Below are 16,855 nucleotides of genomic sequence, written 5' to 3'. Positions count from 1 at the left end.
GTCTTTGGCTAAAGGATAACCTTTGAGACTTCTTTATAAAAAGAAAAGCTTAATGCATAGTGTGTAAGTACTTTCTTTTAGCCTTTCTACATAACTAATTATGCTGACTATGTATGAATGGTTTTAATTTTTTTCCTTTCCAACATTTATTAATGTCTACTTCTAAAGAAAATTGATGATCTAGAAGCAACTTAAATGTCCATTGACAGATGAATGGATAAAGATGTGGTATATTTATACAATAGGATATTACTCAGCCATAAAAAGAATGAAATAATGCCATTTGTAGCAACATGGATGGACCTAGAGATTATCATATTAAGTTAAGCCAGACAAAGACAGATGTCCTATGATATCACTTATATGTGGAATATAAAAAAAAGAATGATACAAATGAACTCATTTACAAAACAGAAATAGACCCACAGACATAGAAAACAAACTTATGGTTACCAAAGGGGAAAGTTGAGAAGGGTGAAGAAATTAGGAGTTTTGGATTAACATATACACACTATTATATATAAAATAGATAACCAACAAGGACCTATTGTATAGTACAGGGAATTATAATCAATATTTTTAATAACTTGTAAGGGAAAAGAATATGAAAAAGAATATATATATATATAAACTCAACTATACTTCAATTAAAAAAGAATTATATATACATTAAATATTTTTAAAAAATTAAAATAATCCGTAATCTTAAAAAAAAGAAAACTGATGATGAATACATAATTTTCACAAAATGTGTGTCAAAATTCATCATCAACCACTGGTGCAGTGTATCTTGTCATGATGAAAAGCATAAATCACAAATCTGTTCATGAACTATTAGCATTTATTTAAAAAGAAATGAATCAATTTTCATATTGACCAGGTATTCACAATTGACCAAAGTTAAGTCAGATTTCTCTCATGTCCCCAGGTCCCTGAACTTTAGGTCACCCCCAAGCCTGAGCAAGTGCTCAAGTAAGGAGAGCGCCCTCTTATGAGCTTATCCCCAGAACCCACTGACCATAGCAAGACACATTTCCTGTCAAATCATGCTGATTATGCATTCGGCTTACTCTCTCTTCTTTGCTCAATTTCCCTTATCCCTGATCTATGAAAAAAGCATTTTTCAGTTTGATTTTTAGACACTTGCAGTTCCTGAGACAGGACCGTTCATCCTATTCACTAGGCTTTCTGTATGAAGTCTCAGCTTATCTGGATTTCTTTTTATTTGACAAAGTAGCTGAACCGATGACAAACATATATACATCCAGTGGTGCATTACTATATCACTCTCTCAGATAGGACTTTTCAAAAAATGAGAGTTTTAAACTGATTATACTCATTTTTTATTTCATGGTTGATCATAATAAGCATACTAAGAAGTTCTGCCCCTTTTTGTGTTCCAGTTCCATTGAAAGCAGAACTTCACAAAAAATCTAATGACTCTACTTTTATGTCATCATAATTAGAAACTTACAAAGAGTATCAGTTAATTTCATTATTTTTTAAAAATTCAAAACATGGATATAACTGGAGGGTTTGCAGGTTTATTTTTTCCTTTCATTAAAATATGTCTATTTTAATGGCTAGTTCAAATTCAGTTAAATGTTTAATATGAAGAGAAAATAATTTGCAGTAGTAATATACATATAAGACTTAGTAGAAATCAATGTTGTGGTAAATAAAGATCATAATTAAGAAGCATGAATGAATCAAAACAAGAAGAAATATTCCACTATATGAAATAGAAACTGTAGTTGTCAAATTTCACATATACACACACTTACAAAAGCAAGGTCAGCTGACTTTTCCTGTAGAGAGCTTTGAAGACCATTTGGTCTCTGTGACAACACTCAGCTCTGCTGTTGTAGAGTGAATACAGCCATAGATAATACATAAATAAATGAGTATGTTTATATATCAATAAAAATGGATTAATGTATGCTGAAATTAGAACCTTACATAAAGGCATACCTCAGAGATATTGTGGTTCAGTTCCAGAACACTGCAATAAATTAAAAATCTCAATAAAGCGAGTTACACAATGTTTCTCCCAGTGCCTAGAAAACCTTGCTTACACCATACTGTAGCCTATTAAATGTACAATAGAGTTATGTCTAAAAAAATGCACAAACCTTAATTAAAATATACTTTATTCCTTAAAAATGCTAACCATCATCTGAGCCTTCAATACATCATCAGCTTTTTACTGGTAGAGGGTCATGTTGACGGCTGCTGTCTGATCAGGATGGTGGTGGCTGAAGGCTGGGTGGCCGTGGCCATTTCTTAACATAAGATGACAATGCAGTTTGTCACAGCAGCTAGCTCTTCCTTTCACAATTTCTCTGTAGCGTGCTGTGCTGTTTGATAGTGTTTTACCCAGGGTAGAATTTCTTTCAAATTGGAGTCCGTCTTCTCAAACCCTGCTGCTGTTTTATCAACTAAGTTTATGTAATATTATAAGTCCTTTGTTGTAATTTCAACAATCTTTACAGCATTTTCACCAGGAATAGATTCCATCTCAAGAAACCACTCTCTTTGCTCCTTCATAAGGAGCAACTTCTCCTTCCTTAAAGTTTTTTTTTCGTTAGATTGCAGCAATTCAGTCACGTGTTTAGGCTTCACTTCCGATTCTAGTTCTCTTGCTATTTCCACCACATCTACAGTTACTTCCTCCAATGAAGTCTTGGACCCCTCAAAGTCATCCATGAATCACAAATATTCTTAATGGCATCTAAAACGATAAATCCTTTCCAGAATGTTTTCAACTGACTTTACCCAGATCCATCAGCGAAATCACCATCCATGGCAGCCATAGCCTTATCTAATATATTTCTTAAATAATGGGACTTGAAATTCAGAATTACTCTTTGATCCATGGACTGCAGAATGGATGTTGTGTTAGCAGGCATGAAAACAACGTTACTTTCTTTGTACATCTCCATCAGAGCTTTTTAGTGACCAGGTACACTGACAGTGAGCAGTCACCTTTTGAAAGGAATCTTTTCTTCTGAACAGTAGGTCTCAACAGTGGGCTTAAAATATTTAGTAAGCCGTGTTGTAAACAGATGTGCTATCATCAGGCTTTGTTGTTCCACTTATAGAGCACAGGCAGAGTAGATTCAGCATCATTCTTAAGGGCCCTAGGATAGTAAGGGAGCACTGGCTTCAACTTAAAGTCACCAGCTACATTAGCCCCTAACGAGAGTCAGCCTGTCCTTTGAAGCTTTGAAGCCAGGCATTGTCTTCTTCTCTCTAGCTATGAAAGTCCTAGATGGCATCTTCTTCCAATAGAAGGCTGCTTTATCTACTTTGAAAATCTGTTGTTTAGTGTAGCCACCTTCATTAACTATCTTAGCTAGATGTTCTGGATAACTTGCTGTAGCTCCTACATCAGTACTTGCTGCTTCACCTTGCACTTTTATGTTCTGGAGATGGCTTCTTCCCTTAAACCTCATGAACCAGTCTCTGCTAGCTTCAAACATTTCTTCTGCAGCTTCCTCACCTCTCTCAGCCTTCACAGAATTGAAGGGAGTTAATTGCTCTGGACTAGGCTTTGGCTTAAGGGAATGTTGTGTTTGGTTTAATCTTCTATCCAGACCCCTGAAACGTTCTCCACATCAGCCATAAGGCTGTTTTGCTTTCTTATCATTCCTGTGTTCACTGAATTAGTACTTTAAATTTTCTTCAAGAACTTTTCATTTGCATTCACAACTTGGCTAACTGTGGGGCAAGAGGCATAGCTTGTGGCCTCTCTCAGTTTTGGACATGCCTTCCTTACTAAGCTTAATCATTTCTAGCTTTTGATTTAAAGTGAGAAATGTGCAACACTTCCTTTCACTTGCACACTCAGAGACACCTGTGGGGTTATTAATTGGCCTAATTTCAATACTGTTGTGTCTCGGGGAATGAGAAGCCCTAGTGAGGGAGAGAGATTGGGGGACAGCCGATCGGTGGAGCAGTCAGAACACACACAACATTTATTAACTTCACTATTTTACATGGGCGTGGTTCATGACACCCCAAATTAATTACAATAGTAACATCAAAGATCACTGATCACAGATCACCATAGTGAATATAATAATAATAAAAACTTTTGAAATCCTATAAGAATCACCAAAACATGACAGAGAGAGACGAAGTGAGCAAATGCTGTTGAAAAGAAATAGCACTGATAAGACTTCCTCGAAACAGCGTTGCCACAGCCTTCAATTTATAAAAAACACAGTATCTGGGAAGTGCAATAAAGTGAAGTGCAATAAAATGTGGGATGGCTGTACAAAATTTCTATGGTTAAGCTGATATTAAAAGTATTTTAAGAAACAAATCACACAGCAATATGTACTATCTCTTTTTTCTATTTGTCTTCAAATGGATTTGAAAAATGTCTGAGCCTCTAAAGGATTACTGTATAAATCAGTGTCCTGCGATTAGGGTGGATGAAAAATATACGGGATGCACAGTTAAATTTCAATTTCATATAAAAAATCAAATAAATGTTAGTTTATTACAAATGAATCAAATATTGCACAGGTCATAATTAGAGTAAAATTTGAAATTAACTGTCTTTTTTCCCTCCTAAATCCAGCAACGTTACGTAAAAGAGTATTCAACTTTTGATGTAATTGTGTTCTCTATATTTTTGGTGAATCTTGTTCACAATCAATTGCAAATTTCTCAAAGTATTGAATGGATAGATGGTAAAAAATTTTTCAGACTTAGAAGCTTTTAGTAAATTACCATTATTGTAAACAAAGCTGGCAAATAGGAGATCATTAAAATGTATCCCTATAATAGCATATTGGAAACTGAAAAGTAAAATATGAGAGTTCAGATACAGAAAACATTTAATTTTAACACCTAAAATTGAACTTGGGAAGAGTGTTTTAATGATGTTTCTATTTTTAGTTGAAAATATAAATTCTGTATTGAAATGGAATGAAATTGAGAGAACCTATGACTTTGTAACATCTAATTTTGGTATTCAACTAAAATAATTATAAATACATATAACTTATGTGATGAGTTTTGACTTACAACAAATATGTATCATCAAGAGAAATGCTCACAGACATAGAAAACAAATTTATGGTTACCAAAGGGGAAAGGAGGAGAGGGATAAATTAGGAGTATGGGATTGACATAAACACACTGCTATATATAAAACAGATAACCAACAAGGACCTACTGTATAGCACAAGGACCTATACTGAGTATCTTGTAATAACATATAATAGAAAAGATTCTGAGAAAATAATACATATATTTGCACACCTGAATCACTTTGCTGTAAACCTGAACCTAATACAACATTGCAAATCAATTACACTTCAATAAAACAAATTAAAGATTTTAAAAACAGAGAAATGCTCAACATAGAGGCAAAACTCAGTAACTGTTTAATTATTTAGGCTAAAATATTTATACACTTCAATACAAAAATTGGAATTGAGAATTCCTCCATATAGTAGAATTTGTTCTGAATCTATCAGTACCTGAAAATCTGACAGAAAAAGAGAGAAAGTATTTTCTCAAAATGATAATGTTCCACAAAAAAAAGTTAATTGAAACTATCAATAATTTTAAATGTATTAACCATACAAAGAAACTTTGAAAAACATTGTGGATAAGGCTATGGAAACACTAAAATTAGAAGACTATATATATATATATATATATATATATATATATATATAGAAAGGAAAGTAAATTTTTTTTCTGATAATGTCAATGCACAATTCTGAGATGATTTTAGAAACAGATATGACTAAGAAACTGAAAACAAATGCATGATTATATATGAAGAATATTCATTCTATTTATATGATTTTTAATATTCAGAAAAGTAATATTACTAAGTTACTAATATTTGTTTTATTTTACAAGCAATTTTTATGTTGGAAATAGTTTTTGAAAATGATTATTTTTCCTAATAGAATCAATTCATTGGTATGTAAATAAAGCTTTGAAAATTAAAATAATTGTAATTATTTTAGTGTTTCTTATATTTTTAAAAAAGCCTTACTTTGAACAGTAAATCATATGGCCACTCCAACCTTTTCATACATTCAAACCCCATTTTATCTTCATCTCTTCTGTGATGACAGCTTTGATCAGAATGGACCAACTCCTTCTAGGTGCTACTCTGTCCAGAATGTGTACCATGTATTTTATTTATCTAAATGCCAGTCTCTTCCACTAGATTCTTGAGAACTGAGGACATATCTTATTCATATCTTTATTTCTAGCTTCTAAAATAATACACGCAGTATTTTTTAGTATATGTTTATTGAGTTGTACTTGAGCCAGAGTTCTAAAAATGCTATTATTAGGCCTTGTATGTTCAGTGTAAATTTAACTTCTGTTTAAGTTGCAACTTTGGGGTTACACATCTTTGGTTTCAGTGCCATATCAAGTATACACTATTAAAGATATCTTACATATAATTTTTTTGCATTTTTCTAAATAGAAAATTAAAACCTGGCATTGTCAGAAATGGTTAAATACCTTGAAATAGGTGGCACAGCTCTCCACGGCCTCAGGCAATAGCAAATACCAGGTGATTTTTCTTTTCCTTTTTTTTTTAAGCTTATCATTTCAAGGAATGGAGAAGCCCCTACTGTCAGCCTGTCAGCATAATATATTACATTTATTTATTTACTGAAATTTCACCTACTTGAAAAATATATTTGTCTACTTATTATTATAAAGATCCTATTTTAGGACTTCCGTAGTGGTGCTGTGGTTAAGAATCCGCCTGCCAATGCAGGGGACATGGGTTCGAGCTCTGGTTCGGGAAGATCCCACATGTCGTGGAGCAGCTAAGCTCCTATATTAGCTACTGAGCCTGCGCTCTAGATCCCGTCAGCCACAACTACTGAGCCCGCGTGCCAAAACTACTGAAGCCCGAGCACCTAGAGCTCGTGCTCTGCAACAAGAGAAGCCACCACAATGAGAAGCCACACCACAACGAAGCGTAGGCCCTGCTCACTGCAACTAGAGAAAGCCCACGTGCAGCAACACAGCCAAAAGATAAATAAATTAATTTTTTAAAAATCCTATTTTAAAACTAAGCATGTGCTTGTATTGGCAATATGTGTGGTGAGGTGGATGCAAGTAAAAAGAAGTATTGATAATACCTTGCTTATTTTCTTTCTACTAGTGCCTTTCTTATGTGGTTTCACATTTTCTTCTGTCGTTCAGAGGTACACACAGACTTTGAGGAGTTATGGTTGATATTGTGTGAAATTAGTCTTTAGTTCCAACCTTAGTTTTTTATGACTGACTTATACCTGATGGAGAAGTTCAGCTGTTAACCATCATTTGGTGACATGGAGTCATGATGTTATGTAGGCATATATACTGCTACAGGAGAAAGAAAATCTTAAAATAAATCAACAAATTAAATTAAACATCTAGTAAATCTAAATATGAAAACTTTAATTAGATCATAGGTTTAGGAGAACAAAAAAATTTACGCATTAATACACGCATTGTAAATCTATTATTTCCCTGTTTACATAGCTTTCTAAAAATCAATAATTCTAATATATGCCAATTTTAATGGAAGGATGTAAAAGAGAGTAATACCAATGGGGAGATCTATTTACACTCAATTAAAAAGCGTTTATTTAGCAGCATTTGCAGAAATACATCAGAGCTTAATTACACAAAGGTAATAACTATACATAGTAATAGCATTCATTGAACTTATGTGCAAGAAATTATATTACAATACACTGCATTTGGTATTTTACTTAAATTCAAACAAAAATGTAAATAGATAATACTTTTATACTCATTTTGTAGATGAGAAACTGAGGCATAAAAAGTAGTTCGTGTATTTTAATTTTGGATGCTGGGGCTTGATTCTAGTTTTTCTATCAAAATGTATGTAATACTTCATTGCTTCAAGATAAGAAGCTAAAATCTTAATTGGATATATTGAGATTAATTGGCTGTATACTGCAGGAATCCAAATTCTCTTGATTTATCCTACATGTTACAGGCTAAATTGTTTTTTTTCTTTAAAGTAGTGGGTTTTTTCCCTGCTCACTTTTAATTATGTACCTGATTTCATGTCCTATTACAACTTCAGTTTTTTCCTACCTATATATAGCAAAACTTTTGCATCTCATCAGACTTCTGCTACCTTATCAGCTAAAGTAGACTTTAAAGTACACAAAATTTAGTCCCAAGTTTCTTCTCCTCCCTGTCTAAAACAGTCAGTCATTCCTTCAAATCTTATAACAAAAACAGTTCATACAGAATCTCTAGGGCTGGATACTTTTGGAAAGATATCAGATGCTTCATTATAGTGTCAGGTCTAGAGGGAAAAGCCTTTGTCTGTCATAATTAGTTCTCTTCTGCCCTATGTATATATGACCCTAAGGATATAATAAATAATATTAACAATTTCATCTCTGGATTCTAAGGGGATTTCCTCCTCAAAATTATACTTGGAAATAAACATATGCCATTTCAGAGAGAAATATATTTACTCTATTACATGTAATTGAAAAAACTACATCAATTTAACTGTTATTAGTACAATGGGCAATAATGACAATTAAAATGTGTTTCAATTTTATTTCAAAGCTAATCCACAATATATTTTTAGATGAGAAAGAAAAAGTCTTTGAAACACTGTATGTTTGGGAGCAATAAGCATAGCAAAACTTAATACACATGTAAATTATGGGTTTTATAAATAAATAACTATTTTAATTTTTATGGAACTGTAGTTCTGTCTAGGTAAATACTTGGGTAAATATACTTTGCTCCCATTAGGGATTAACTCAATGTATAAATGTGTGCATTGACTGTATATATATACATATAAATATATATATAAAAATATAAAATCAATAAGGACCTACTATATAGCACAGGGAACTCTACTCAATACTCTGTAATAACCTATATGGAAAAAGAATCTGATAAAGAATAGAGATATATATATGTAAAACTGAATTATTTTTCTATACACCTGAAACTAACACAATATTGTAAATCAACTATACTCCAAATATAAAATAAAAATTAAAATACATAAAATAAAACAAAACAAAAAAGTATTCTCCAATGAAAAATTGTTATTTTTTTCTCTTTTACAAATCAAAATTAAAATAAAATAACACAAAACAGAAAAAAATGTTTTATTCCTGTCTATGTGTTTCATAGGGGTGTAAAGAATAATATAACTTTGGAAGAGATATACAGTATGGATACAGGATATGCAAAAATAATGATAGCACTGCATGCTCATAGAAAATTCAATAGTTTTCCTAAAATTGATCTAATCTTCTGGAAGAAAATATATATTTTTTTAATCAAATAAATCATGTTACATTAATCACCCCCATCACCACCAGCAACAAAAAAACCCCAGCAGATTTTATGCCTAGATACGATTTACATATATATTAGCAAATCCAATTGGCAGTCTTCATGTGCTCAGAGATCTGATACGCAAAAACTAATGAATTAGGTAAGATAGCCTCTTTTATTCCTTAACAGAACTTTGCTTGTGTTATTCAATATTACAAATTAGGCTTCCAACAATAGCAGTTATATTATTATTACCTTTCAGCTAGTTCCTTATAGGAAAAAATATGTTCCATTAGTAAGTCAATACAAATAACGACTAACTAAAGAATTGTTACTATTAATGATTTGAGGTGAAGGTCAAGACTCAAAAGGTCTTATGTGGAAATTTATAGAGTGCCAGACATTATGATAAGAATTTTGTGTGCATTCCCTCAGTTATTCCATCTTATTTAACTATGAGGGACATATTATTGTTATGACTATTTTAAGGGTGGACATACTTAGACTTAGGGTGCTTTGTCTGCATGGTGTGTAAAAAGAATAGACAAGATTCAAGCTCTTTAATACAAGAGCATCCACTCTTCACACCCATTAATTAACAGAGTGTAAAACCTAATATATTTCTGTGAGGGAAATTTGGAAAATATAGTTCTCCAAATAAGAATATATTACATGTTATGCTTTTTTCAACACATTCAGATAGTGAGGTGAAACTCTTAAATCCTCAGCTGACAAAACTAACCTATTTCTAGTAGAGAAACAGACTCAAAGGTGGATTCAGAATCAGTGACTGTTGTACCACTATGCCTGGAGACTGGATAGTATTGACGACTATACCTCCCTCAAAACAAACAAACATACAGATGACAACAAAAAAAAAACAAAACTGGGTTTACTTTTTACATTTATCTGTTATTCATTTCTCCCTGCATTCCATTTTAGTTACTAAATTTTAAATTGACAACTGAGAGTTATATTGTGTAATTCAATGAGCTCACTAATACGTACCTCTCAATAGTCTTTTGTCTTAGTGTTTCATGTTTCTGATTTAGATGAAAAGGTACTATATAAGAAAGTAGCAATATGAAGGCAGGGACTTTGTCTTGTTCACAATGTATCTCTAGAGCCTCTTCAGGTAAGTTTCACCCTGTAATACTCAATAGTATTTGTTTAATGAAAGAATTATAATAACAGTCTACTTCTAATATAGTTACTCGGAATTTAACATACAGGTCAAGTATACATTGCTTTAGTATTTCAGACATATTTGGATTTTTAAAAAGGAAAGATTTTATTTTAAATAATTAAAAGAAATTCAAAGGATTATCTTTAAATAATTAGATTTCCTAATTATTCTATTTAATTTTATTTACTTGATTTGGTACAATTTTAAAATAAAAAGAAAACATCTATTTTGAAATTGAATTTCACTTATACATTCACTGAAAGTTATATATATATATACATTTTAGCAGTAAAATATTTTAATTTTATTAATAACCTTGATTATACATACTTTTGAAAAACATTATCTTTTTAGAATAGAAATAGATTTTCAAAAAAATTGCAAAGGTAGTATAGAGAGTTCTCATATATATCCCACTCAAGTTCCCTATTGTTAGCATCTTATATTAGTATGATATATTAGCTACAATTAATGATATAGTATTGATTCATTATTATTAACTGAAGTCCACACTTGATTTATTTTAGTGTTTGCCGAATGTCTCTTTTTCTGTTTCAGGAATTTTTAGGTGCTGCCCTTTAAATGCATTGTTAATACACTTTTATTTTGGAGTGATTTTAGATTTATAGAAAACTTGCAATGATAATGCAGAGAGATCGTTTGTATTCCTCAACTAGTTTCCCTAGTGTTAGCATTTTACATTATTATGGTAACTTTGTCAAAACCAAAAAATTGTACATTATTATTAACTAAACTCAAGACTATTCGGATTTCACCAGGTTTTACACTAATGTCCTTTCCCACTTACAGGATTCCATACAAGACATTGTATTGTAATTAGTTGTCATGTCTCCTTAGTCTTCTCTAGTTTGTGGAAATTTTTCTTTTTCTTTTTTTCATGACCTTGACAGTTTTGATTTGTGCTGGTTAGGTATTTTATACAATGTCCCTAGACTTGAATTTTCTCATGCTGCTGAAAAAACTGGATAGTCACATGTAGAAGAATAAAACTAGACCCCCTATCTTACACCACTCACAAAATATTGGGTTGGCCAAAAAGTGCCTTCTGTTAAGTAAAAATAAAAGACACATTTTTCATTTTCATGAAGAATTTTATTGAACAACATATTCACCATTTTGTTTCACTACCTTCTGCCATTTTTCAGGCAACTTCATAATTCCATCTTCCTAAAATGTTTTATCTTTTTGAGCAAAGAACTGTTCCAGGTGCCTTTTACAGTCTTCCAGGGAATTGAAATTTTTTTCCATTAAGAAAATTTTGTAAAGACCGAAATCAATGGAAATCGGATGGTGCAATGTCTGGTGAATATGGCGGATGAATCAGAACTTCCCAGCAAGGCTGTAACAGTTTTTGCCTGGTCATCAAAAAACATGCAATCTTGCATTATCCTGATGGAAGATTATGAGCTTTTTGTTGACTAATTCTGGACGCTTTTTGTCGAGGGCCGCTTTCAGTTGGTCTAATTGGGAGCAGTACTTGTTGGAATTAATCCTTTGGTTTTCCGGAAGGAGCTCATAATAGAGGACCTCCTTCCAATCCCACCATATACAAAACATCACCTTCTTTGGATGAAGACCAAAGAAGGCCTTTGGTGTGGTTGGTGGTGGTGCATTTCGCTTGCCCCACGATCTCTTCCGCCTCACATTACTGTACAGTATCCACTTTTCATTGCCCGTCACAATTTGTTTGAAAAATGGAACATTTTCATTACATTTAAGTAGAGAATCGCATATGGAAATACAGTCAAGAAGGTTTTTGTCGCTTAACTTATGTGGAACCCAAACATCAAAGTGATTCACATAACCAAGCTGTTGCAAATGATTTTCAATGCTTGATTTGGATATTTTGAGTATGTTGGCTATCTCCCATGCAGTATAACATTTATTGTTCTCAATTAATGTCTCAATTTGATCGCTATCAATTGGTCTACCCGACGGTGGAGCATCGTCCAGAGAGAAATCTCCATCACGAAACTTCGCAAAACACTTTTGACACATTCGATCGGTCACAGCACCTTCTCCATACACTGCACAAACCCTTTTTTTGCATTTCGGTTGTGTTTTTACCTTTCTTGAAGTAATAAAGCATAATATGGTGAAAATGTTTCTTTTTTTCTTCTATCTTCAATATGAAAATGGCTAAACAAAAATTCACCAATTTTGATGTCTTTTTTTAAATGCACGCTGATATGACAGCTGTTACATACAATCCAACAGAATTGTTTTGAATGAAATTAAAGACAACTTAGGGCTACTAGAGCCGTCTTATGGAAAAAACCGAACGGACGTTTTGGCCAACCCAACATACGACACATCTATGTGCATATAAACATATATAGACATTTACATGTTATCCTATAGCACTATATAGATTCTGTTTTCATCCCTGAAAACCAACTATTGGAAAAATTAGAAGTCTGTCATGTTCACAAGTGGAGATTAACCTTTCATTGAAGGAAAAATATGTTTACAAACAACACAAACATATTTAAAAATTCTGATATCTATGGTTGATTTGAGACATATATTTGTTTCTCATTTCTTCTCAAATTTTACTGGCAAAGAAAATAAAGATAATTTTGTTTAGAATATTTACAGCAATGGTAAAAAGCTAGAAATAGGAATCTTTCAGAAAATGAGAAAAAAACAGTTTATGAAGTGAATTATACAAGTGGAAAGCCATTCAAAGATGAACATCAACAGAATAGAGGAACTGTAATACTACAGATGAAAAAATAGGATCTACTAAATATATTCCTTTAGAATTTATCCAGAAGATTCAAGTTGCTGAGACTTGAAGAGTGTGAGGTATGGCCAGTCTGCCATTAAAGACATTATGTAGTTACAGGAGAGACCAGTTAGATCAGTAGCACACTCTCAGAGTTATTGCCTTCTTGAAGAGTTAAGTGTCTTTTTTTTTTTGGCTGCGTTGGGTCTTCGTTGCTGCTCATGGGCTCTCTCTAGTTGTGGCAAGCGGGGGCTACTCTTCGTTGTGGTGTGCGGGTTTCTCATTTCGGTGGCCTCTCTTGTTGCAGAACACGGGCTCTAGGCACGTGGGCTTCAGTAGTTGTGGCACGCGGGCTCAGTAGTTGTGGCTTGCGGGCTCTAGAGAGCAGGCTCAGTAGTTGTGGTGCATGGGCTTAGGTGCTCCGCGGCATGTGGGATCTTCCCCATCAGGCATCGAACCCGTGTCATCTGCACTGGCAGGCGGATTCTTAACCACTGCTCCACCAGGGGAGCCCCTAAGTGTGTCTTTCTTTGAGAAAGGGGCCCAATAATGTAAAATTCCGTGAGAGCTGATGCCATATCTGACTTATCATCACAATAAAAGTTTATAATAAAATGTCTATCTGGTGTATTCCATTGTGTCAACATAGCTAAGCTGCAACTAACTGCAAAGAATCCCCTTTCTTTTGGATTAACATAGTCTACAAGACTTATTTTGCTCAAGATTTGGAAGCATGAGTGAAGCTGCACTCAGCTTTTTTTCACATGGAAGGTAAACACAGAGCAAAAGGCACTATTACAGGTCATTGTCACCTATCTGCACCTCTGCTTGTTTGCACAGGAAAGTACCTGGGTCCACAGCTCCTGCAACTCCTACCACATCTTCAGCTTAAGTTTCTTTGACTTCTGGGCCAAGTGTTAGTAATCAGCCTCTCTTGTAGGACAGTCTGGTCACCAGTGTTGGAGGCTTGAAAGAGGGGACATTACATCAAATTTTCCAATTTGTCCTTATACTTTCCAGAATAGCCTTGCAATTTCCAGTTTGTGCTTGCTTCTCCTATTTGCATACGATTTCTGTTCCTGACAGCCTTCTCAGTAACAGACTTAGAAACACAGTCTAAGCCCTTATAACCAGATCCCACTGTTGAGTAAAGTTAAATCCCTATAATACATCTCTGATTATTTATAAATCTTTAGTGTTCTGGTTGAACAATCACTGATATAGTCTAATATAATTTTAAACTTCCAAAACATATTAATTAATTAATTAATTAATCCTTTAGAGGATCTTTGTATCTCTTGTGTCTACAAGGAGAACTGTCACAGAGTATGATCTCAGATATTATTTTTTGAATAAATTTAAAATAATAAATGATAGACCTAATTAATCAATGAGAGCCCTAACATTTTTATGTACATGTTTTACTCCAATATTATACTGAAAATACATGCAAATTGTAGAAATTAACAATCTTGGTCCCACAATCCACAATATGGTAAAAATTATTCTCAAGACATTATATATATATATATATATATATATATATATATATATATCAAATATTTTTTCCACTAAACAAATCAAATTTGCAATCAAGGGAGATTATCTTGCACCCATCTTGAAACTATAAATGTATTGAAATTATGAATACATTTGGTTCCCATCATATAGTTTTCCTTGATTTAATCACACTTAAATGATTAAGCAGCCAAATAATATATTCTCCAGGTGTATGAATTATAGACACAATTTCAACTAGTCATTGTTTGGTATCCAAATTGCTCCTTAATGAATTTGTGATGCAAACAATTGTTTAAACTATCAGGCAGACATAATTTCTAACAGAGAATTTAGATGAAGGATCTTCAGGTGAATCAATTATTTTAAAAATAATTTTTAACACAAGACTTATATATAAACTTCATAATTCTCCCTTCCTCTCTGCAGACAGCCCATGATATCTCAAGAAGTTATCTTGCTTAATATCATGAGAAAACATCATAATATTGTTTGCCCACTTACAACCCATTAATCCAAGTAAAAGTTTTTATGTATTAGAGTGAGAGGTATGGCAGGCTATTTATAAGGGCGCCCACGCATACTCCCAAGAACCTCCCATTGCTAGAGAGAAAATGAAATTCTGAACCTAAGTGCAGGGCTGGCTCCATAATTTGGGAGGCCAAGTACAAAATGCAAATGTGGGCATTCTTGTCCAAATATCAAGGATTTCAAGATGGTAATAACAGAGCATTAAACCAACAGCAGAGCCCTCCTATGTACAGGGCTTCCTGTGACCGCCCAGGTCGCAAACTGATGATCCAGCCCTGCACAAGTATTTTATTCCCTACATCCTTTTCTCCCCATATTTTTTCTTTTTCTTTTTTAACCAAAACTGTAATACTAGTATACAAAATAAGATGGGAAAAATGTGATTTGACATCATTTTAATTTTAGCCTATAATAAAACCTGCAACTTCTTTTTTTAAACTTAGGACAATTCCCCAATTTATATCATTGTACATTGTGTGTTACAGAAATCCTTTCTGCACCTTGAGTTTGGGACGAGTTAAGAGCTTAACTGTGTGTCATCTACTATCATAAAAAGTCAGAATTGAATTACTGATCTTTCATTGTTAACATCTAAATTGTAGACATAATTAGGTTTCATGTTCAATCAAAAAGCAATCAGAAAATTTTAAGTGCCAATTCTACATTATATGGGGCATGAAAACCCCAGAATTTTCATTTTTCACAACTCTAAATAACTGGGAAGAAAAAAACAATGAAAGAGCACATTAAATATTTTTTCCCGTACCTCCATTACATTTATAATGCTAGTTATATTAAGTAGGTTGAGTAAGGAATGGCAACTAGACCTATTGACTTTGCACAGAATACTTCGTGTAACATATGCATGTGGCAAATAAATCTATTTAAACTAGCTTTAACACCATATATATTTTAATTTTGACTAACATGTATAGTTTAATCCTTTTTTGAATTATAAAATTAATATATTCTTATTTAAATAGTTGAAAACAACAGTAGAGTGAGAATTAAAAAGAAACCCATTGCTCTACTCAAACTTTATACTGATAAAGTTTTTAAGGTGCCTCCTTCTTGCATCTTTTTGTTTTCAATTTTGAAACTTTTAATTATTAAATTTATTGTTAAAATCTCTTTGATATCATATAGCAAATATCTGCAACATTTCCATGCTCTGAACTCATTAAAAGCATAGAATAGAGCAATGAGCTTGGTAGGTTGTAAATAATTCCATCTTTTTGGTACAATAATGGACCTCATTGCTTTAGGGTCTGGAATGTACTTATATGTAGTCATTCAAAATGTTTTAAATGGTAGTACAATCTTCTTATTAAAGTAAAAGACAAATACCAAAATAACAAAAGCAACACACCCTACCTAATAACTGCAAAGTAATAATAGGTTTACTAAAACTAACTGAGTCCTCTGAAATGTGACTCAGTGACAGAAAATCTATTATCAATTTATAATTAGATAAGGCATCTCTTTGCCCATACTCAATTAAAAAAATAATACTAGGGTGGAACACTGAATTTAAAACAGCT

At 32.9% G+C, this 16,855-nt stretch overlaps 1 pseudogene; it reads right to left on the bottom strand.

Annotated features, from left to right (window-relative positions):
- Positions 1 to 2,195: 2,195 nt before the first annotated feature.
- Positions 2,196 to 16,855, bottom strand: part of LOC114884434 — a 159,580-nt pseudogene continuing 144,920 nt past the window's right edge.

This window comes from Monodon monoceros, unplaced genomic scaffold (assembly GCF_005190385.1).
Source record: "Monodon monoceros isolate NGI ecotype Baffin Bay Population unplaced genomic scaffold, NGI_Narwhal_1 Super_Scaffold_5, whole genome shotgun sequence".
Classification (NCBI taxonomy): domain Eukaryota; kingdom Metazoa; phylum Chordata; class Mammalia; order Artiodactyla; family Monodontidae; genus Monodon; species Monodon monoceros.
Note: the sequence above shows the minus strand (reverse complement) of the source record. Positions and strands in the feature narration are given on the sequence as shown.